This window comes from Passer domesticus, chromosome 2 (assembly GCF_036417665.1).
Source record: "Passer domesticus isolate bPasDom1 chromosome 2, bPasDom1.hap1, whole genome shotgun sequence".
Lineage (NCBI taxonomy): Eukaryota > Metazoa > Chordata > Aves > Passeriformes > Passeridae > Passer > Passer domesticus.
In genome coordinates, this window is record NC_087475.1 from 83,815,645 (window position 1) to 83,838,480 (window position 22,836).

Here is a 22,836-nt window from a genome sequence, read left to right on the forward strand (position 1 = left end):
GTATCCATTCTCACAGTGGATGATTATGCCAGTGTACCCAGTGCCCCAGTTTGTGCATACGTTTTACATAATAAACATGTTAGAAATTGCCTCCCCTTCCAATTCCTGATCTGGATGTGGGCACTGGGATGACGTACTGCATTGAGGGTTTCTGCAGTCATGCTTTGACTGCCCCCATGTCTCATGCCCTCTTGGATTTAAGCAAAAGTGGAGTCCCAAATGTCCAGGAAAACAGGCAGCAACTTTTTTGTTTGTACCTCAACCAGTTCTGGCTTCATTGCCTAATCCATCAAAAAGTGGTTTTATTAAGTGACTGCTGTGATTAGGCTAAAGCTTCTACATTTGCTACCATGTATTCTTATACTTGACTGACACAAACCTTGTGATACAGAATGAAACTGGAACTTTTAAACTCACAGTGACGCAGAAAGAGAAGGTTCAAAGCAATGAGTGCAACTGGCTGAGCATAGAAATCTACATCAGGATCAAACCCAGAAAAAAATCACTGCTGCTGTCTCCTGTTAGTCCAATTGTTTCTGTAACAACAAAAGATTTGTGAGGAACTGTGGAAAAGAGAATCACTGGATTCAAGGAAGCCTCTGGAGTTCAGAGCAGACCTACTCTATAATCTACATATGTTCCTGCTCTGATGCACCAAGGATGATTCTGGTTAGCTACTCCATAACACCAGTATCTGCTTGACACTGTCTTGGATGAACTGGAGGGAAAGGATTATTAGGGGAACAAATGACAGAAAAGACAGGTGAGGAACCAAATTAAAGAACTGTATTAGAAAAGAGGAGAGATGTCAGGCCTTCATGGGTGCTACCAAGCATAAGCTTATAGTGTTGCTAACCTACTACTTTTCACTGCTGCTCTAGAAATCATGATTTCTATACTTGCATTGCAGAAACTATTTCTCTTTCCACCTAATTCTTTCCATAGAAAAACAAAAGATATGACTATTGTAAAACCACTTCTCTCTAATCCTAGTACTATACTTCATTCATGAAGTGGATAAAATTAAATAAGTCCACTGATGCTCATGTGGCATTCAGGGACTACTTGTTTCCCAGGGATGTTCTAAGAGCTTTTTTTATCCCTTGTCTGATACCTACTGAGTGGCTTAGAAATGAAATTGTTCTATAGTCTAGGAAATTCAGCCATTAAAGTAACAGTCCCCAAAGCATGCCTTTCATTCTATTCCAAATATTAATGGTCAGAAAATATCACACATGTAAGCTAACATCCTTTTGGTCACTCCAAGAAGTACCCCTACTAGAGGTCATTTGGAGAATCCAGAGCCATGGCTTCTGTCCAACACACCTCCACTGAAACATCCTTACTGTTGCTGTCAAATGGATGCAAACAGAGTTGTTTTGTGTGCTCCCTGTTCTGGTTGGTCAGACCTGCTGCAATGCTGTAGCACTACTACTTCTGGAAATGGCTGAAAAAAAGGAGGCTGAGGAACATGCTCAAGCCTTGACCCTCATTATCCTCACTGTTAGAGGTTACGTTAATTCCTGGTTGCTCTGTTTAACTCCAGCTAGTTCCTTCCAGGACAAAACTGCTCTAGGAGCCAGACTCATGTGGTGTGGACATGAGTAAGCACCTTCTGTCGCACAGTGCAGACACAGCTGCTTTCTCCTACCAGAGGTGCACAATACTCTTACCTGAAGTACAAGTACCCAGAAATTCAAATTATATCAGTTATGCATTTTTCTTTTCGCATTTGAAAGTGCGCAGTGATTTTAGGGGTAGTTGCTGGCAATGCAAACACATGTGTTCACAAGTTTCTCCTAATCAGAGCTATCAGCGACAACTACTTCACTGGAGGCACACTGGAATTTGAATGTGGTGACTACGGAGCACCACTGATTGCTGATTGATTTTGCAATGGTCATTCTGAAGGGGTTTTGTACATTGTTTTTACCAGCCATTGACACAGAATTGTGGGGATAAAAGATTTCATGATTAGAACTAATCTTCATTGAAAAGTACATAAACACACACTCAGTAAACTGTGGTCTGTTCTCAGCTATTGCTCAGCCTTTGTTAGCACAGAAATGGATCATATACATGAGCTCCTTTTTCACAGAAATATTTTCTGATATAGGCTAATTATCAAGCACAAACATTGTAGGTCTTTTGTTTGGCCTAAAAATGTAAATAAATAAAGACCTGGGTTTTTTTTTGGAGAGCCATATTTTTTTCCTAACAACCATCATGAGCCTCTTTTGCGTATTATATGATGGTATATTCTGCAGGACTTCAACCACCGACACTGAAGCAAATTCAATGTGTTTTGTACCTTTTCTCATGAGCTGTTCACTCTAAGTGACCATCATTTTATTATATTTTTTCTGTAACATTTTGGAAATTATTGTAATGTCCAACTTCTATCTGCTCCAGATACCTTTTCCAAAATTGGTAATAAGTGTTAAATATGTGCCACTGCCAAATGCAGTCATTTTTCAGTGTCTTACCTTGTATCTGCTCTGGCAGCCTCTGTGCATGTCTCCTTTGAGACCAGACTGGTTATTAAATTCCAGTTATTAGGAAACAAATTTAGGCTCAGGACAATTTTTTTTTCTAAAGCTTTGTCAATTGCATGAATGATTTTGTCTACAAACAGCAGCTCTCTTACAGATTTATATGCAGTTCGTGAGTCATAAATTTCACAAACAATAAAAGTTTTATTTGTGAAAAAGTGAGGATTTCTAAAAGCATCAGTTTGTGGTCAGTACTAGCTGAAACTGATTTCCCAGAAAAGGGCATGAGATATTTGCATCCACAATCTAAAGTCTCCTTCTTTATTACAGCCAACTGTTTGGTCCTTATCACCTGTACTGCCAAAGCCTTTTTCAGGCATCACAGAGTAGAATAAGAGGATTGAAAGAAATTTAGCATTTCAATTATGGAGATAATAAGTGAAATAAGATCCTCTAATTCTCTCAGCTTCCCAAACTCTGTAGTAAGACTAAAACATTAATGTTCTTCTGTTGCTCTCCCCTCAAAGAAACCATGTGCATTGAGGCACAGATGTCAGCATGGATCAATGAGATTAAGTACCAGTACCCCCAAAAAGCAACTATATCATATAACAGGAACTAGTTCAGCTCTGACCCAGCAGCCTGCTTTGTTCCAGAGAGCACCTGGTAACAACTTTCTAATCTTTCTTGGTCCTACTGCCTGTGAAGCTATCACAGATGTGTTTCCCGATGAAAGATTTTGGTTGTCCAGCACAATTAAAATGATAATAGTAAGAAAAAAATATCCAAGGCATGGAAAAACCATTAATGTAATGTTTTTCTAAAGTATCTATTGATATATCAAGCTCATAAAATTTATCTGGCACAAATTTTGACTGAAATATGTTCCCCTTCTTTTTGTTCTTACCAAAGCTAATAACTGTGCCTGCTCTGATAGTCCTTAGGAAAAGGGTAATTTACTGAAATGTGTGAATGGGAGACTGTACCATGTCCACATGTCTCCTGCTGCCTCTGGAGACTGTAACCATGCTCGTCAGCTGAGATGATGGTGTGATGCCATTTTAGTGCCAGAGAAACCTTTCTAGCCCTCAGCAGTCACTGGAGAAAGTCATGGGTTTCCTACCCATGTAGGTGACATATCAACCACAGACATACTGGGGGATGTATGGGATGACATTTAACATGCTGATAAGTATCTGTGTCTTGGCAGGTTTGTTATCCCTGGAGAATATTTTTCCAACCTCCACTCTGCTTCCTTCATTTTTAGGAGTCATATTGATGAGGAAAAGGATGTCCCATATTTTCCACTAGTAAAAGAAACAATTTTTTCTTAGTACCATTACAAGCGTCTTCCCATGTGCCCATCATCCACCAGCTAGTTCAACACTGGTTTAGTGTGGGGATTCACAACCCAACTCTGCTCTTCAGAGACCCCTCTCCCTGTTTCGCTTTTACATACTGATGTGTCCACGCCTCTATAACTGCAATAAGTGCAGCACTGAATCCTGTTACTACCACTAGTAAATTTACTACCCAGTATTCGAGGCTAGCAGGGAAAACAACTATTTTTGGCAACGTAACAGTGCGTGTGCCATGTCCAACTTCATAACTGACCCATTTACTTCCAGTTCAATAGTGTATTTATCTCCAAATGAGCTGCTGCTCATTGTTCCTGTGAGGATTAATCTGAGCAACACACATTGTGGCTCTTGCCAGCTTTTGCAAAGTGATATAATCCATCCTCCTTCTCACATCTTTCCTTTAGTGACACCCAGTGGGTTGGCTTCTGTTAACTAACTCTGCTCCTCAAACTCCACATGCTTTTTGCTGCAGAATTGTGATGCTGTACACAGCTCTTTCCCCCTACAGTGTGAAGAATCTCAATTAGGCCATAATTGTCCACCTACTACTCTGAGTCCGAATTTGGTTCTTCCTTTTGTTTATCAAATTCTTACATCTTTCCTTTCAGAATTCTTAGTGATGTTCCTGAGCTTTGTTTACCCTCCCATCACAAGAGCGGTGTTGGGATGTGACTTGGGCACGCTCAATCCCTCCTCCACTGTTTTGTGCCACAGGAAAGCTAAGCAGGCTTGCTGTGTGCTCTTGGAAGAGCTCCAGCTGAACGACTGGCAGCAAACCAAGGCGGGGTGTCCGTAACACAGAAGGCAGAATCAGCGCGTGTTTGTGGCGCACGCTGGGGACCGGCCCGTGGGCAGCACAGCAGAGCACACCCATGGGCAGAGTGTCTCCATGGGCACGGAACCAATGGGATCTCCCACCAGAGACACAGCCCCCAGAAACATCACTCACAGCTTCCACAGCCTTCTCTATCTCCAACTAAAGCCACTCTTCATATTCCATGCTTATGGGGCACAGAGCACTCCACATCCTTCTTTGCTTCAGTTTTATATTATTTTTGGCTGGGACAACAAAAACTATCTAAGATATCGAGGATTTCAACCCAGCAATTGTTAGAAAAGGATCTGCATTTTACTGGCATTCACAGCTTGCAAAACTAGAGTGGTGTCACTTTTGTTATCCTCCATCCACCTTCCTGGAGAATTCTAGCCTTGGTGAGGCAGGCTTTGAAGTGTTTCACTCTCCTCCTCCGTGTATTTTCTCTGTTCCTTCTCTGAATCCTGTTCAGCAATCCCTTTGTTCTGACAGTACTTGCAAGAGGGCTCTTTTATGCCTGGTTTCATCTAGCTGGGAATAACCACAGAAACCTGATGTCACCTCCCCTGACCCAGAGACTGTGTCTAACTGACATGAGCAGAAAGGTATTCACAGATTATATCAGAGAGGACTAATCTAAAAAATGTTTGTCATTAGGTTTATTGCAAATATATCCCACCTGATTTTAAGGTTTATTTTCAAACCTGTTTTTCTAAAAAAAATACAGAAAATTTAACTACAAACAAAAGAAAAATAACTATGATTAAAGACATCAGGGATTATAATTGTTATATATTTTAAAGCGCCTTCAGGGGCATAAATATACATTTTTGCTTTTGTGCTATATCCAAGGAAATAAAAATACCAGTTCAGAATTGTGTTGGCAGGAAATCTCTATGCTTTTTAATTTTGGCAGGATGCTAAGTATTAGAGGCTAAATATTATTTGACCTCATGACTCACAGGAAAACAATGTGTACTTAAAGCACAGAAATAATTGCTCTACTTCAGTATGTCCAGCTTTCCTATATTTAAAGGCAATTCACCATCTGAAGACATTTCCTAATTGAATTGTTCTAATGTTTAATCCCACACCCCCAATGACAACAGGATATAATTTTTCTGAGGTTTCTTTCTTCATATTTCTCCACTCTTTAGATGAATTCTTAGTGAGTTAATACTTATATCTGCTTTGTATACTCACAGCCCTTCAACACAGTGAATGCTAATTTCTGTCCTTAGGTTTATGTCTTGGAGACTTTAGAAATCTGCAAATCTTTATATTATTCTGTGTGTCTGCTCAGAATATATTTATACACACATTATGCTTATGCTATGTATTTATAATGTCTCTTTTGACTTTACACAGAAGTTCAGAAATAATATGGTCATATTCAGTAGATGCAAGGATGTGTATTTATTTGTATAGGAAAAGTTTTATACCTTCAGTTCTTCCTCTAAAGTATTATTCCTTTTTCTGAGCCATCACCCTGAAGAATTATGTCACTGAAAATAAAGCTAAAGGCAAGCACAGGGGAAAAAAATAATAAGCTGTAGTTTTGAAAAGTACTTCACATAATACTTGTAAAGCTCACTACCAGGAACATGCCATTGACAGAATCTCATGATAGTCATAAAAATGAATAGTACCCTTTAATGTCTTCAACATCCAGACATGTTTCACAAGGATCTAATGTGTGGTGGGGTTTTTTAATCACAAAACTTCCCCTTTATCCACTCTGCCTGCAAAAAACAGATGAAGTTTCTTACAGCTGTTGGTCTCTCTGCACACCAGCAGTTAATACCTCCCTCCCCTCATCATCAGGCCACCTTGCTCTGTAAGAGTGTGATGGCTGATGGGAACATTTTGGAAAAACTGAACATGGGTGAGGCGGGAGAAGAAAATGAAGAGACTAAAAGGGTGCTTCATGGGAAAGCCTCCTGAAAATGCCATTCCCTCAGGTGATATTGTAGGGTATGACCTGACAGTTACTCCAGGTCAGGACATCATGGGGACAGTTCCGCTACGACACCAGACCCTTGCACCCTCCATAACCCTGGATGGATAGGCAAACAATGGCTAACTTTGAAAAAAACTTTATGGGTGAAATTAGCTCAGCAGTGTTAAGTGCTAGCATCAGAGTGCAACGTGGAACCAAATGTTTGATACTAGTGAGCTTGCTCAAAAAAAATGGATGCCAATTTCATCTTACTCTCTCTTCACATTTGTGGCTCCAGGGTGTCTGTCACAATCACAGATAAAGTTGAGCAGTGATAGATCACATTTATGAAAGGTTCAGACATTATGTTTTAGCTGGAATACTTATCAGACTGGACAGAAATTAAAAAACTCCTCTATGTTTTAACACTTCACTAGAGAAATAGCAAAAATAAATCACTTTTGATATCTCTGGTCTGATTCTAGACATCTTTCTGACCAGCAAGTCCTAAAACACTCTGACCAGGATAATGCACGCTCCTATTTTAGACAAACATACACACACAGTGCATACAGGCAACAGAGTTAAGGTTGCCATGGGAACTTTACCTCCAGATTTTTTGGGTTTGTATAATCAAAATAACACAAGTACAATGTTGTAATGATTCATTTTTGCCTTGTAATTAATTATGTTCACATTGTCTTTGGGCGGGAAATCTATTTACCTGATAGGTACATGTGATAATTTTATTCAACATTTCCAAAAGTTGGTTGTCTGAGCAGGGGATACTTTAAACTTGAGTCAGTGTGCAGAAATGGCTACAGCGTAGCACAGAAAACACTGCATCAGTGTTAAACCCAGTGGTTCAGCTGCTGGTAAGAGAAGAGCTCATTGCTCCATGGCAGCAATGAACTCAACACAAGCTCTGTCATTGCACTGCAGGCTGTGCCAGCTCTGGCACAGGCAGATGCTGAGGTATGGAAAGAAGCAGGACACTTCTGGGAACTGATTCCTCCCCTCCAGCAGTTGTCATCACCCCACATATATTTAATACACCATGAAGAGCACCAGCAATCTAATCTTGCTCACCAGGGCTGCCCTCAAATTCACTATTTCTTGGTTCATCTGTTTTCTTCTCCTGTGCTCTTTCAGGTCAAGTCCCAACTTCTCCTGGATGTTCTGAAAACTTGAGTTAACTCTGAGCATAGGAATACACTCAGACTCCCTCTTCTGGGTTTTCAAAAGAGCTGACCTACAAACCTCATTGATATTAACAACGGCAAGTGTGCAGCAAACAGCCTTCGTCAACAAGTCATCCTAACGACGGCTTTTCTCTCCTACAGAAGTTGCATGAAGTTATCAGAAAAGAAGAATGGTCGTGGGAGCCCTTTGCCTGTTCAGTAACGGGACACAACCTTTTGTGCTATCAGCCTTTAGAGCAAGACATCCCATTTAAATAAGCAGCAGCCTTTCCTGCCTGTTTGAACAAGTTGCTTTCTCGGGAGACCTGGACCCTGCCATAGGCTGTTTGCAGAGCAGAGGATACTCATACTGAGTATGGAGAGATCATTATTGATCTAATTGCAGTTATGGGCCACTGCTGACCCCAAGAACATGAGCTTCAAAGCCTGCATTTGATATACACATACAGAGACTGCTGTCAGTGCCGAAGACATGGAAAACGGCCTTTCTGAAGAGCCAGCTTATTTACTGAAGTGGAAAGGAACCAAAACGACTCAAGTTTTTGGCAGTGTAATTAAATGAGACCCTACCATATATATGTCCATACTGAGAAAGGAGCTCAGTTAAAATATTCAGTATAAGTCTCCTCCCTAAAGGAATAGCAGTTAATATATGTTAAAATATAATTGTATAATTGGAACTCAACTGTTTGGGTTATGTAAAAGGTGCTGTAGGCGTATCAGCTTAGACAGAGGTAATTAGATGTTGTATATTAACATTTTTCCCTTAAAGGGATAATCAGCAATACTTTTACTAGTGGAGATGCTCAAGCCTAGAAACTTGGTGGGAAAAGGTACCTCATTTAGCCCTCTGTTTGCTGTGTTCCTGCCTCTGTCACTGACTGGACTGAGAGAATATTTCTGCAGTAGAGTACTTGCTTAACACAATCCCATATGGGTACCCACACCATGGCAATACTGCCACAGCTTTTGGTGATCAGCATAAAACTGAATCACCTGCAAGCATCAATCGTGGTGCCAAAATAGGACTAGTGGCATTAAATATTGCAATATGCCTGCAGATTTAGTAATGGATTATGCACTGAAGCTACAGAAGCCTGTGGCAGGGCCAGGAATAGAAGAAATCAGAGCTCAATTGTCTCCTTGAGCCAAGGATTAACATTTTATACAGATGAGAGTAAACAGCTACACACCACTGCTTAGCTCAGTCAGCCTGAAGGATACAATAACAACAAATATGGTTTTACTCACAGGAGGCTGAATGACAATCAATGCCACTACAGCTTTGGAGTATTCAATTGAAGCCCTTGAAAAATCAAGTGGGTGCACAGGAAGATAGGCTACTATGCCATCATAGGATGAAGATAGGACCATGTTATGAAATTCTTGGATTTTCAACTACACTGTAACATTTTCAAGAAAACAGGAGCTTTTTATTTTGAAAACAGAACACTGCATCTTTAGAAAGTGGAACAGCAGAGCACAAATTGAAGCTGGTTTTTGGTTTTAGAATTTTTCTTTTCAAGATAAAAGAAGAAATGTACAGTTCCAAGATAAAAGAACAAATGTACAGTTCCTCAAGCCAGGAAAACAAAACACAACCAAACAAACCACCCACACACAAGGACTGCTCTAGGTATTTTCTAATTTCATTGCTGTTATCCATGCTTGTCTTTCATATATACAAGAAAAACATTCCAGGAAAGAAATTCCAAGAAGAAAACCCAGACTTAAAGCTTCTCCTTGAGAAGTTCATACCAAACTTTGGAATACAACAAAAATCTCAACTGAAATCAATAGAAGGTTAATCCAAACTAAAAATATTTCCCCAGTTTCATATTTCTCCTTTCATGTCTGCTGAAGACCTCCCAATCATTACTCTACACTACTCATATTAGACTTTCAGAAGAGTTTGAGGAACAGTACAGGTATTTTATTTCTAGGTAAGCCAAAGCCTCTCTTGGTACCTGAAGGGTTTTGGCTTTGCTCCTAAAGTCTCAGAAGATCAGGACTTGTACATTGAAATAGCTGAGTAGCCTAAACAGAGATCTCTCTTCAATCATATCTGCATTGATATAAGAGGCAAGAAGAAGGACAGAATTGTCACCAAGACCCATGGGACAAGCTCCCTGGTCTTCCCTTATTTTGACCCACACAATGTATATGACAGAGATGGGCATTTCCAGAGGCAATGCCCATTTCCAGAGGCATTCCCAGCACATATATCGAACAGCTCGATATAATTTTTCCCTAAGCCCAGTAACTAGAAGTTCTCCATACACTTACAGAGGATTTTTTTTAAATGCAGATATTTAGAACAAAAAAAAATATATATAGCAACAGTTACAGAGCTCCTCAGAATAATTCTGAGCCTTTTCCACTTGCCAGTTTTTCACAGTGCATCTGAAGTGTGTTTTCCATTGTGGGATTGCACCTGAACCTGACCTGTGTAGACAGCAGCTGAGCACAACAGTGCGCTTTGGAGCAGGGAATAGCAGCAAGTCAATGTGTCTCTAAGCAGTCTGCACCCTCCTTAGGGGTCAAGTAGTAGCTCAGAGCAAGCTGCTAAATGGTTGTTTGTATAATCTCTGCAGGCAAGCAGAGTGGGATATCTACAGCCAAAGAAGGATGAAAACAGCTGTAGTTGATAGCAAACACTGCCAGAAGGTCACTGCCACCTGAAGAGTGGTTGTTTCAAACCAAAAAGCTGTCGAGCTCAGGCGTCTCTGCTCATATTTAGAGTGTTTAATTATAGATCGTATTTTTAGCATTAGCAAAAACATATTGAAAAAAATAAAGTGCTTTGCTCTTCTTTTGGGATCTCACCTGTTAAACCAGAAATATGAACCTATAAGGTCTTTTTCTTTTGGGAATGGCACTGCAACTTTAAGCATCATTATACAATCATGTGTCGAACATAGAATTATTCTAGTTGCACACCATAGGTTCAAGCACACTGTTAAAAACGGGAGAAATTAACTTAATTTTCAAAAGTTCACACAGAGAGAATGTAATTTGAAGAGTTACAAGTTCAAAAATGTTCAGCTCTTTCCAGTTCTCAGCACCTTCTCTTTTGTCCTGCAACAGCTTCATTATTTTCTTATTCTTTGCAGTACACGGCAGTCTTTTTGAATGAAAGGAAACCCTTCCACATTAGTCACAACAGGAGAATGAATTTTGCTTTGCAGCTGGTGAAAGAAGATTATCAGAACTTTTATTCACACACAGAAGATAACAATATAATAGCTAAGGAACACCGATGAAATGCTGTGTTTACTCTAATTTATCAGTTTTGCAAGCTGTGACTTGTACTCAAAAGAGCTATCTGATTCATGACTGCAGTAGTCCTGTTTGGTAAATTTTGTGCCCTAAATTCATCTAAAATCCAACAGATACCAGGGGGCCATATGCAGTGTTATACTTAATACTCATTTGATGCTTTGTGGAGCTATTTTGTGATAGGAAAAGCAAAAGAAGACAGGGATTTGTGCCACTTCAAAAGACATCAATATGTTCAGACCAAATAACCACATTTCTTTAGACACCAAGCCTGACTGAGGTCTGAGAAAAGCAACTCAATAAGAAGTCCTAACCATAATTTCTGAGCTCCACAAAGGAATAGAGTTTTATTAAGTGCTGTGCCTTGGTCTTCAAATCAGTCATTTACAAGGTTTAGCCAAATCTGGAATTACTAACATGGAGGTATTTCACTACAACATAATATCAGTCTGTGTCTCTGCATCAGCTTCTCATCATCTAACTAGAGGAATAAATTATGCAGGAAAATAAAAGCAGAATCTGGTCCCTTTTCTTGTCTTATTTTAATTTTAGTTGCAATTAATTCAAGGAGTCAAAGCCTTCTTAATAAAGAAATGCTTAAAATACATTAGCTAGATTTAACTTATTAGGGTTTTGACAAGTCATGTTATTATTTACTGCAGCATTCAAAGACCTGTTTGACTTCTTAATCTTGCATAAGAACTTTCAGGGATGTGACAACATGAATTTTCTATATAAGGCAAATAGACTCTGCATCACAAACATTTTTGACACTTTCAAATGCAGTTTACAGCCTTAAACAGACATTCTGCTTTTCCCACCCACCCACCATCATCCAAGGCCTATAGTCACCACAATTTCAGAATTAAGAGTGGGAGTATTACTAATCTACCAGGTAAGGGCAGAGTTTAGTGACCTGTTGGCAAGTCCACATATATGACAGGTTATGGACACATGTCCCTGTTCCTATCTGTGATTCTTTCCAGGAGTGCCCTCCTAACTTCCCTACCCAAACCAGCCACATCAACTGACCTGGGGTATAACAGTGAATTTCAAGTAAGAGCCAGGAACAGCAGAGAAGGCACATATGCATATTGGTAAAGTAAAGCAAAGGAGGAAATAAGGCATAGGCTGAATAAAGGAAGCACTGGAGAAAAATAAATTCTGCATGGGCAGATCCTTTGGAGGTATTTAATTCCTGTCAGAAGCCAAGGGGGCTGGTACCTAATTATATCAAAGATCTTGACCTTAGAGTCTCACAAACTCTTCCTGAACTCATAAATGGAGGGATAAAAGGTGATGCCCTACCCTTGTGACAGAAGCCCCTACCATCCTGATCCCTGGCAACACTCCCAGTTTTAATCAGCAGAGGGCAAATCAACTTCCTACACAAGTTTATTAGATAATGGAAGAACAGGGAACAACATTCAGAACTGTAAACTTCCTTTCCCTAGTTTTAAACTCTGGTTTATGCTTCTCATATTTCCTCATGTTTTAGCTGCAGTGATATTTCACCTGGCATTACTTAAAACCCAAACCATTTCTTCTGCAAAGAGAGGTGTCTGGCTGCATGTTAAATCACCTCTCATTTCTCCTGCTTTCAGTGAAATTTGGATGAGGTCATTTATAGAGGTTCTTTCCAATCAACATTTCTGAGATTCTGTGATTACTTTGATGCGTTCTTATGATGTGAGATGACCCATTCCTATCTGGGCTCCTTTCTTTTATGAATAACTGAAGACAGTGGAAGAAAACTCATCAGACTACAGGACAACTAATTCTCATCTAATAACAGGAGCTTCATTAACTCAAGGAGCCCTATGCTATCCCTCCTGGTGAATAAAAACAGTCAAGAAACAGCTGGTGTTTGCACACAGAATGTGGATGAGTTTGAGAGCATCTCCATTTCTCTGGCTCAACACGCAAAGTTTTTATTCCAGCTGCACAGGAAAGCAGTAGTTGCTAATACAAAAAGTAGTGCAATCTAGTATCAGTAAGAGATTTACACATCAGATCCACTCAGATTAGAAAATCATAGACAGCAAATTAAACCTCTGTTTTAGGAAGCTGCCCACAACACAAGGAGCAATAGCCTGAAGTTCAAGTCTCTGAGGAAGATGCTTTTGCCCTGTCCCTGCAGCTGTACCTGACATGAGGAAGCAAGCCTGAAGGCCTCGCAACAAAAACACTTTCAATGCAAATCCTCTTGCTTCATAACCAGATCTTGCAATCCTCTGAAAGTTTCTCTCATATAGCCTCTATTCCCTCTCTCTGACTCCTCACTTCCAACACCTTTCCATGGCTGTGATCTTCAAGCACTGAAAACACATATCCTTAATGCTGAAAAATTAAAGAAAAATTAGAGTTCCTGCATGTCTGGAACTCACGTGGGGGTTGATGCATATAGTAAAGAGTGCAAAACACCAGGGCTTTGAAGAGGTGGTGTAACAGTCTCCTCTGTAATACGTACATTCACATAAAATTAGACCCGCAAGTGCATTTTCTAGGTCAGCTTCTTCTCCCTCCTCTGCTCTCACCTCCTCCCTTGAGTTTTCTTAATTGTTCTGGGAAGGAATACATGTTTCAAAATGTATCACCAAACTTTATCTTATGAAAACATATTGTCCTGGTTATTTTATATACCAAACTACTGTGTATGGAATATTAGTCCTCAGTTAATTTTGCCAGTGCAAAAATGGCCTGTTTTCTTATGCTGTCCAGTGTTTAGTTCCAACACAGCTAATTGATTATCTTTCTTAAGCTAAGGACCAGGAATCTGAGCACAAAGACCGACACAGACAAGGGAAAGAAACAAGTAGGAAAAGTATATGTTATAGGTACAGTGCAAAACACTGCTACAAGAACACTGAAAAGACCTTTCTTCGCAGCTCTGCATATTGTTGTGCCCTGAATTTTATACAGCTCTACAGCACTTTGCTTAATTTATTGTAGACTGCAGAACCTGAGATCTAATGTGCAGTTTAAGAGCCACATGGCTCTCTGAACTGGGCTGCATGTCCCTCCTAGCCATCAGCATAGCAAAATTCCTGAACACTCACAAGATTTGCATGATGCAGTTACCGATTTGCCTCCTTGCAACAGGTGTATGTTCATCTGCTTTTCATCTTCCTTCCTTGTGTATCATCATTCTATGACTATTTTTAAATAATCTTTGCAAAATAAAAACTCCACCAGAGTTGTGGAAATTGCTTCTTCCCTTCAGAAATTTTATATAATAAATTAGACTACAGTAGCACTATCTTGGATGGGTGGAGATAAGAGCCTGTCAGCACTTTCTTTTCAAATCCACTTTTGCAGGGACTTGCAATTCATCTACAACAATTTGAAGTGTGGAAAAAGAGAGGATGTGAAATCTCAGACCTGGAGGAAGACCCTAAAAAAGGGATAAATAATAGTATTTTAAGGTATACATGAAATAAATAGTGTGGAAAGAGGGACTCCCAGAAAAAAAAAAAAAAGGAGGAGATAATTTGATGTTCACTAACATCATTCCATTTTCACTTATATCCTCCCCATCTTTGCCTAACTATGCCTTTATGTTGGTCCTTGAATCAATCGTATTTACTCAGTTCATTTCATTTCAGTGCTGTTTACACGCAATAACTATTAATTCTCAATATTCCTCTGAGGCAGGTATTACCAACTTGATTTTCTAGAAAGAGAAGCAAGACACAATTTTCCTCAGGCTACAACAGGAATTCTATGTGAGAGCCAGGAATAGAAATAAGGAGTTTCCATTCCCTGTCCTAAGTCAAGGTCACAGAACCATCTCTGGCACAGGTGATTTTCTCAATGTTTTATGGAGGAGACTATCCTGTTATGGAACAATGTTTTACACAGACTGGAATTTCCCTGGGATGTGTACAAAGTTCAAGTCATCTCACTGCCAGCTGATATACTTCTGATTAATAAAGGCCAGGACTAACATAGTCTAACAATATACAGTTCACAGGGCATGGTTATAAGGCTTACAAGGTGGTAGGCAAGAGTGCATTACTAATTTTTAAATCTATGAAGCCTTTTAATTCTCTGAATTTAAACTCCTCTCTTATTTGGAGCACCTATGCCTGGTAAAGGTTAAGTGGTTAAGTAGCTAAGACAGGAAGTATTGGAGGGTGGAGCACCATGCTGTGCTGAACACAGGATCTCTGAGCTCAGCTCAAGTTTCTCACACTTTTGGGCTCAGATCTCTAACCCAGCACACTTTGGGTATATTTCAAGTGGACTGCCACATGTGTGGTGGTTGCAGGTCCAGATGAGCCCAGCCTGACAGAGCTGTTATGGTTAGATTAAATCTGACCTACTGGTTACATTTTTCAAGATCAGTGTGGTGGAATCACGTATCCTACATCAGCTACACTAAATGCATCAGTTTCTCAGCATGACCCTTGCTTCTCAGGCCAAATGGTTGGGAGAGGCCCACATCCATGTTGCTACTAAAGTAGCATCTTTAATAAATGAACACAAGATGTGTTTCACGCTCTCAAATATCACCAAAAGGCAAAGGGCAGGGGTGGGAGGTGTTTGAAGATAGAGGAAAGAGGTTTGCCTGTAGGCTGCAAGTAATCTTCCCTGACGCAGTCTCATCCATACTCCCTCTTGGAAGAAGCTCCCGGAGAGAACAATCCTTCAAGCCACATCTACAAATTGTCTTGAAAGAGCTTGAGATCATCACAAAATTCAGCCCAGGGAAATATCTAACAAGTTTTCAATATGGAAAGTCAGGAATTAAGTACTTGAGTATAATCATTAGCCCTCCTTTACTTAGAAATATAGGTATATTTTTATTATTTGCAGCTGGTCCAAGGCCTGAAGCTACAAGCCCCTTTTCATAGTGGATGAGCTGACATCCTACAAGTAAGTGATGTATCTACATTCCTTCTCAGTCAACAATGTGTTGGCACAGGCTCTTTACCACATCAGACACATCTACAGAGCCTCCAGGTGATTCACTGTGTGGACTTTGGTGCTGACAGCACCTTATGACTTTCTGAACATTCATATTTAGCATATTTCATCTTAATTACACTGAACAGCTGTCAGCATCCCCTAAAGGAAATCTCCCCAAAACAATCTGTCAGGATTCTCAGAATCAAGGTTTCTGTAATGTCAGTTTAAGGAAAAAATGAAAAACTGTCTTGTTTACTGAGAGCCAGTCTCCCAGAAAACCTGCTTTTCTGCCTTGGTGGGGATCGCTTGAGTAGCTAACGGGTGCAATTCTTCACTGAAGTTGGATGAAGACTTTTACTTCCCTTTTACTTCTCAGAACACTCAAGAGCCAAGTGACTCAAAAGAATAGCTTGAACTGCCTTAATACTTCATCAGATCATTCTGTGCCATCTCTCCTGGGATTACAGATCATTAACTTCTACAGGGAGCCAGAGGAATTCCCATCAGTAATCTTTCTTCTCATTGAGGTTTCCATTACATTCAGCACAACCCCCAGCTAGGCTTTCTTAAAAAATTCTGTCCTTCATGTTTATTAATACTATAGCAAATGCTTAAAGCTGAAGGAAGCACAATCAGAAAAGTGAAAGCAATAAATATATATATTTTAATAATGAGAATATTTCTGACAGCTACACTGGAAACATAAAAGCTACTTTTCAAAGATCAGGAGAACTGTTCAGTGACAGTTTTCAGTTCTATTGCTATTATCACTTAAATATATTTATATAACACTTCTTCATCACCATTCTCTTCTATGACATCTCTTACAGCTAAGATGAATGTCTATATATATCCCTCTCTTAGTCAATAATTAGTTTGCAAAATCAAGCAGCTCATGTAGCTGAGCACCAAGTCATTTATATTTGAAAGTACCTCATTTTATGTAATTATTATGTATAATTTGAAGCAAAAATACATTAAAAATTTAAGTATCTGAGAAAGCTCTGAACTTCTTCCATGTGTTCAGTAACCCTTAACTATGTTCCTCCTGCCCTACTTTTTCCATAGGTAAATTTTACTGCAGTACTTAAGAACCACAACAATCAGCTCCTCTTTATTGCTGGCTGAAAAAAGAAACCCTTTTCCCACTATAGCTTTATGGTCAAAGGTACAGTCCAGAGGGCATTCATGGTGTCCTTTAGCTCCAGGTGAATTATAAGCAATTTAGAGTGGTGAATATCAGACTCCATTGCTGCGCTACCAGAGAATGTTGTTGTGATGACAGAAGCATGACAACAAGATGGGGCTGGAACTAGGTGATGCTTTAAGGGCCCCTCCAGCAGAAACCATCCTATGATTCTATGACAGCAAGCACTGTGAGCCATTCAGCCCAGTGTCCAGCTGCTGGTGACAGCTAAAAGATATTCTGGCAAAATATGGGGAAAAAAAGCCATTGATTGAAAATGATGTAGGGATTGGGGATCTCACCTTCAACAGAACTTTCTTTCAGCGCATAAAACTTTTAAAAACCAAAACAAGACACCTTAATTTTAAAAAGCCACTTTTAGCATTGTTTTCTTAATTTAAAGTGCTTCAGGGTATCTCCCGCCAGCCATCCATTTCTGTCCCTGCGCACAGGGAGCTTGTGGGCATGACACAAAGTGGCAGAAAGTGAAACAGTACCCTCATACACACACAAACATTTTTAACACCTGATCTTGATGCTTTTCAGCATTTCCCTTCCAGATGTTGGCCAGTGCCAGTGGGTGACAGCTGGCAAATGAACTCACTCCAATAAGAGAAAATGGTAACACTTGTTTGCATTCCCTGTCCAGTGATCAAGTAACTCCTGTGTGATTGAGGGCATGAGCCCAAAATTTCGGAAGATTCACGATACAACTTGTTTACCAATTACAGTCTAGCCAGACCTCATCAGCTCCCTTTTCAGCTTGCCTCCTCAGGACCCTTCAGACCACTGTCTTTTCATCCTACCTCCAAGTTGCTGTCTCTGCATCATCTTGCCTCATGTCTTTTTTTCCACCTGCCCCACCTGAACCTTCCTGCTGCTGCCTCCTACTTTTCCTTAGGCTTCTTCCTGTGTTTCCTGTAATATTGATTTCTACAGCACCCACACTGAGTTCAAGATAAGAAACTCAGGATCATGTACAAAGTCACTGTCTTCTCCGATACCAGAGTTCCTCTCAGTGCTCCTCAGTGGTGGAGAACAAAAAGTTCTGAAGAGTATGACCCACTTTATTCATTTTTTAATACTGGGAGGAGTTCCCAACAGGGTCCCACAGCCTCATAAACTGCTACTTCTACTCAGAAGATCTCAGACTGGTGGCCTTTGAGTAAAATGGGTAGTTGTTCTTTTCCCACAGTCATTGATGATGGGTGGGAGCTGCTGGAGAGCTATCACTTCTTTTCCAGCCAGAAATGGTAAAATGCAAGAAGTTACTGAATACCTGACAGAAATAAAAAGATACAGCTAGGTAAATTTGCCTGGGCTTACACCCCACGTCCAGCTTGCATATATGTAATACCAGGGAAGAAACTCTCCCTGCCTTGAGCATTGTGCACTAATGCACAAATCCTCTGTGACTCAAGTGATCATCCTCAGAGCCTCTTGCCAATGGCAATGCTGCATCTCTTCTGCAGCTCCTTCTATTGCTGAGTACTTTTATTTAAACACCACAGTAGCCTAACAAGAATTATATGTGGAAGTAGGTTTCTCAGTGCTGCTGTCAATGTTATGCATAGCAAGTGGCAGCAATGTTCCAGCTGACTTACTCTGCTGATTGACCATGAATAGGCAGCAAACTCTTCCAGAGGGTTCTAGAACCCTATACAATATACCAGTCTCTACAGATGGATCACAGAAGTCACCATGACCATGGATATATTGTATTTTTACACCTCCCCAGTTCTGGCCCCCAAAAAATCATAAATTAAATATGTCAGTGGAGTCAGAGGTTAGGTACACATCAGCAAGCAGCATGAATGGATCCAGAGAATGAAGACCTGAGAAGAAGGGCTCAGTCACAGCATCACACCTCTGTTTTGGGTTTTCCTTTCAAATAGTGTTAATCTGCTTTTATAAGCTGAATACATGTAAGATTTTGCAGAATACTTGGTGTGTTTCTGCTTAGTTTCATCAAAAAGGCAACCTGTTTCCACACCCCAAGCCTATACTGTAAGGCAAAAAAATCAGGGTACATGGGCAGGGCTGGGAGATTACTGTCAAAAAATCATTTGGAATTTGAGTGAGTGCTCTATCTAGTCGCATCCATTGCACTTCAGTTCTGTGGGTATATCAAGAAGCTAAAGCATGCAAGGCCTTAAGAAGGTCTGCTATGTATCACACTTAGTTGGAGAAGTACTTTCCTGTCATCTCAAACTGCTGGTCCTTACAGTAGCCAGGTCTAAATTATGACAACATAGAGAACATTCTCAATTAAGAACTAAGTGGCACACCAGAGTTCCTTAAAAAGACTAATAATATCAGTACAGAAAACTACTAGTTTTCTAACAGTTTGATAATTATAAAAATAATAAATAGGAATGTCAAGATATTCAGTAATACTACTTAATATTTGTCTTAATAATAAAATCTTCTGCATTCCAATCATTTTTTCAAAACACTGAAGTTCTGGCAGGTGAAGAAACAAGTGGGTTTACTTGCATCCTCACCTTGGATAGTGGAATATGTCACTATTTGGCTGTTTCAGCTAAAACTGAGAAATAGTAGGAAAAAACCCTACCAAAACCAGTTGTTTTGCTGGAGGACTGGTTGTAATAAATGTGCTAGGAGGAAGGAAAGGAGACAGGGAAGAGAGGTAAGTATATCTTATCCCTTTAAAAAGAAATTAAATTATGCTAGGACAGATATAAAAATAAACCTAAATCAAAAAGAAAGTAGGATTAATCAAAATAGCTGGTCAAGGTCAACAAACAGAAAAGTCAATGCAATCTCCTCAATATCTATTTTCAATATATAGTAAAAGAGGAAAGGCAGAATAACACTTCCATCTGAGAGTTAGAACTGTGACTGAAATATAATTTAAGAAACATGTCAGTCAACCTGAAATCCCTTCCCAGCACTCTTAATAAGAGCAAAATGAACAGGATATTGAGAGGCAGGAGATAACTCTTCTGCAATACTGAACAAACAATTCAGCAAAGTGAGTAAGCATATATTGAATTCTAGCATGCATTTAAGTCTCAGCATCTTCAGTGACAATCTGATATCTGCCTGTGCACTCCTCTCGATGGAGATCCATGAACATGGGCCTGTCTTACACACAAGCCTTCCTTCAATGTGTGGGCACGAATCTGTCCAGTAGCTGTGGAGCTTCTCGTGGACTCAGGGGAGAGGCAGTCATGTGCCAACCCTGCAGGATTGCAAACAAAACAGTTTTACACAGCACCTCCTGGCACCTGCGGGCCGTGTTTTACAAGCTGCTTATCCTAGTAGGGAACATGGGTACTTCCCTACTAGAAACTGAACAAGTCTTCAAATGTGTTAAAGTGCAATTGTAGCAATTCAGGTAGACATTGACCTGTCTTTCAAATTAAACTCCTCTGAATTCTTTGCAGTTCCAAAGTCAAGGATCACAAAATTGGACATCACTGAAAGGAAAGGTCCAGGACAACTATCAAAATCCAGGAAATCAAGCTGGCAAGCAAAGCTTCCTACAAGTACAGTGAGAGCTCCTCCACTGATCTTCTTTGCAACATGGGGTGTGGTAAGACATGCACCCTTTTCCTGCCCCACCACACCAACTCTCTGGCACCACCTGCTACGAATGAGAAGACAGTAAAACTATTGCATGGGAAACAGATAAAATGGGTGTGATGGTTCTGAGGTGGTGCATTTCTCTCACTCACTTTTTTTGACCATAGGAAAAAGAAGACTGTATGTAACACAGAATTAAAAACTACAAATTAAAAGCATAATCAATACTGTAACTTGCCCTGTCCTTTTGAAAGGAGTCAGTTTTTTAGCACTAGGAAATATTTGCCTGTACTTTGAATTCCTCTGTTGTCTATTCCACTACCTAGATATTATATTCTAAGGACCTATTTTCTCCTCTGTCACCCAGAATATAAAGTGTCATTTCAGGATATTACACTCTTTCCTGAGTTTAAGAACCACGTGATTCTAGAAGTCATAATATTATGAGCATGCTTAGATCCATGACTTCATGCCATATGACTAAAACATCTCCTAAAAAGAAACAGTCTTACTTCTTATTCACACTTCTTTGGCTGTTAACAATGGATCTGCACCCATAAATCTAGAAATATAAGTGTCCAGAGCAAAAAGTCATGAATTCATATAAGGGCAACAAACAAAAATGAGAAAAAGGTATTTGAAGTGAGGTGATTTTTGTACATTTACCAGTGTAACTCATGCATGCTTGATGGTGGTATCAAAGGGTACTAATTGAACACGTGTTGAACCAGCCCAAGATAAATAAGTTCACTCGTGCTCCTTCTCATCTCCCTGAAAATGATCACTATCCCACACATCCACATTTCATTTGAGAAGTAGTTCATACACCACCACAAGAAGCTAAAACATTGACTGTGACTAATGTAATGAGCCTGAAGCACTAAAGAAAGATGAGGGGGAAAAAAGTTTGGAATTTATGATTTTTGTTCTCTTGCTTCCTCCTAACAGGATCTGAAAATCTTGAAAGAACTTAATTGCATCAAAGAATATCCTTTAAAAATCATGCTTACAGGCAGGAATACAAATTGGATACTAGTCCCTAGGCCACTGGCCTACCTTTGTAGAAGGGTGGCTTGTATTTAATTTCCCCTGACTAATGATTCACCTTTATGAGTTAGAACTTTACATTTGAAAACAAGGGAACTTAAGGTTTGAAAGTTAAAGTAAAAAAAATCTTATAAAAAATGCAAATTAAAAAAACCTTCTGATCTGACAAACTCTTAACGCTATTTATATCACTAGTGGCATCATGACACAGCAATTGAATTATAACCCTTTCACTAATAGAACATATTTTTGCCTATTTAAAACAGAAGGGAAAAAACAAGAAACTTTAGTTCAAGAAAGCCTCAAGTAACCAGACATACAGGCAGGCCATAGTTAGAAGAAAAGCAGAAGGTACAGAAATAATTTGTGTTTGACTATAACCAAGTTTGAGTTAGAGTATTACACGAAGCAATACATGAGCTGTTATTAACTTCTAGCTGATATGTGTTTAGGCAGCATTGGGTCACCTATAACCTAGTCCATAAAGTCTTTTAATTTTATTTAGGCTACTCTGTCACACAGGAACTCACAAAGCATACTGAGCATACTGTGTTCACTAGTTTGTGGACTGCAGAACTAAAATTTTATTTTTGCAGCTATTTTTGAGGATTAGCAAAGTTCAAGTATGAAGTTAATAATTTTAAGTAATTACTGACACTTTTTTATATATATATAACTGCTCATTTCCTACTCTATTTAGACATAGAGGAACAGTTTTAATAACATCCAGTATTTAAGGAGAGCAAGGAAAATGAATGGGACAAAATATGTAACCCCCCTGTAAAATCATCATGATTGACCCAGTGATCCAAGAACCAAACTTTTCCCCCAAAGACAATAAGTTTTAAAAACATGTCATCAGTTCTGAACTATTTCAGTAAAATAACAAACATTGGTTATACTCAAACGTCAAGCCAGGATGTACGTGGGGTAAAATATAGTCCAATCCAACACCATTATTAAAAAAATTGGGATGGGGTTGCATTACACAGCCAGGAAAAAACTTCTCTGGCTAACTGCGCCACCTTATGATTTAAATTTAAATGGAAAATTAAA

At 39.5% G+C, this 22,836-nt stretch overlaps 1 protein-coding gene across 17 annotated transcripts in view; it reads right to left on the minus strand.

The window, feature by feature from the left end:
• The window catches only part of DLG2 (discs large MAGUK scaffold protein 2), a 979,322-nt gene that overhangs the window by 590,465 nt on the left and 366,021 nt on the right, over positions 1–22,836 (minus strand). The window lies entirely within an intron of this gene.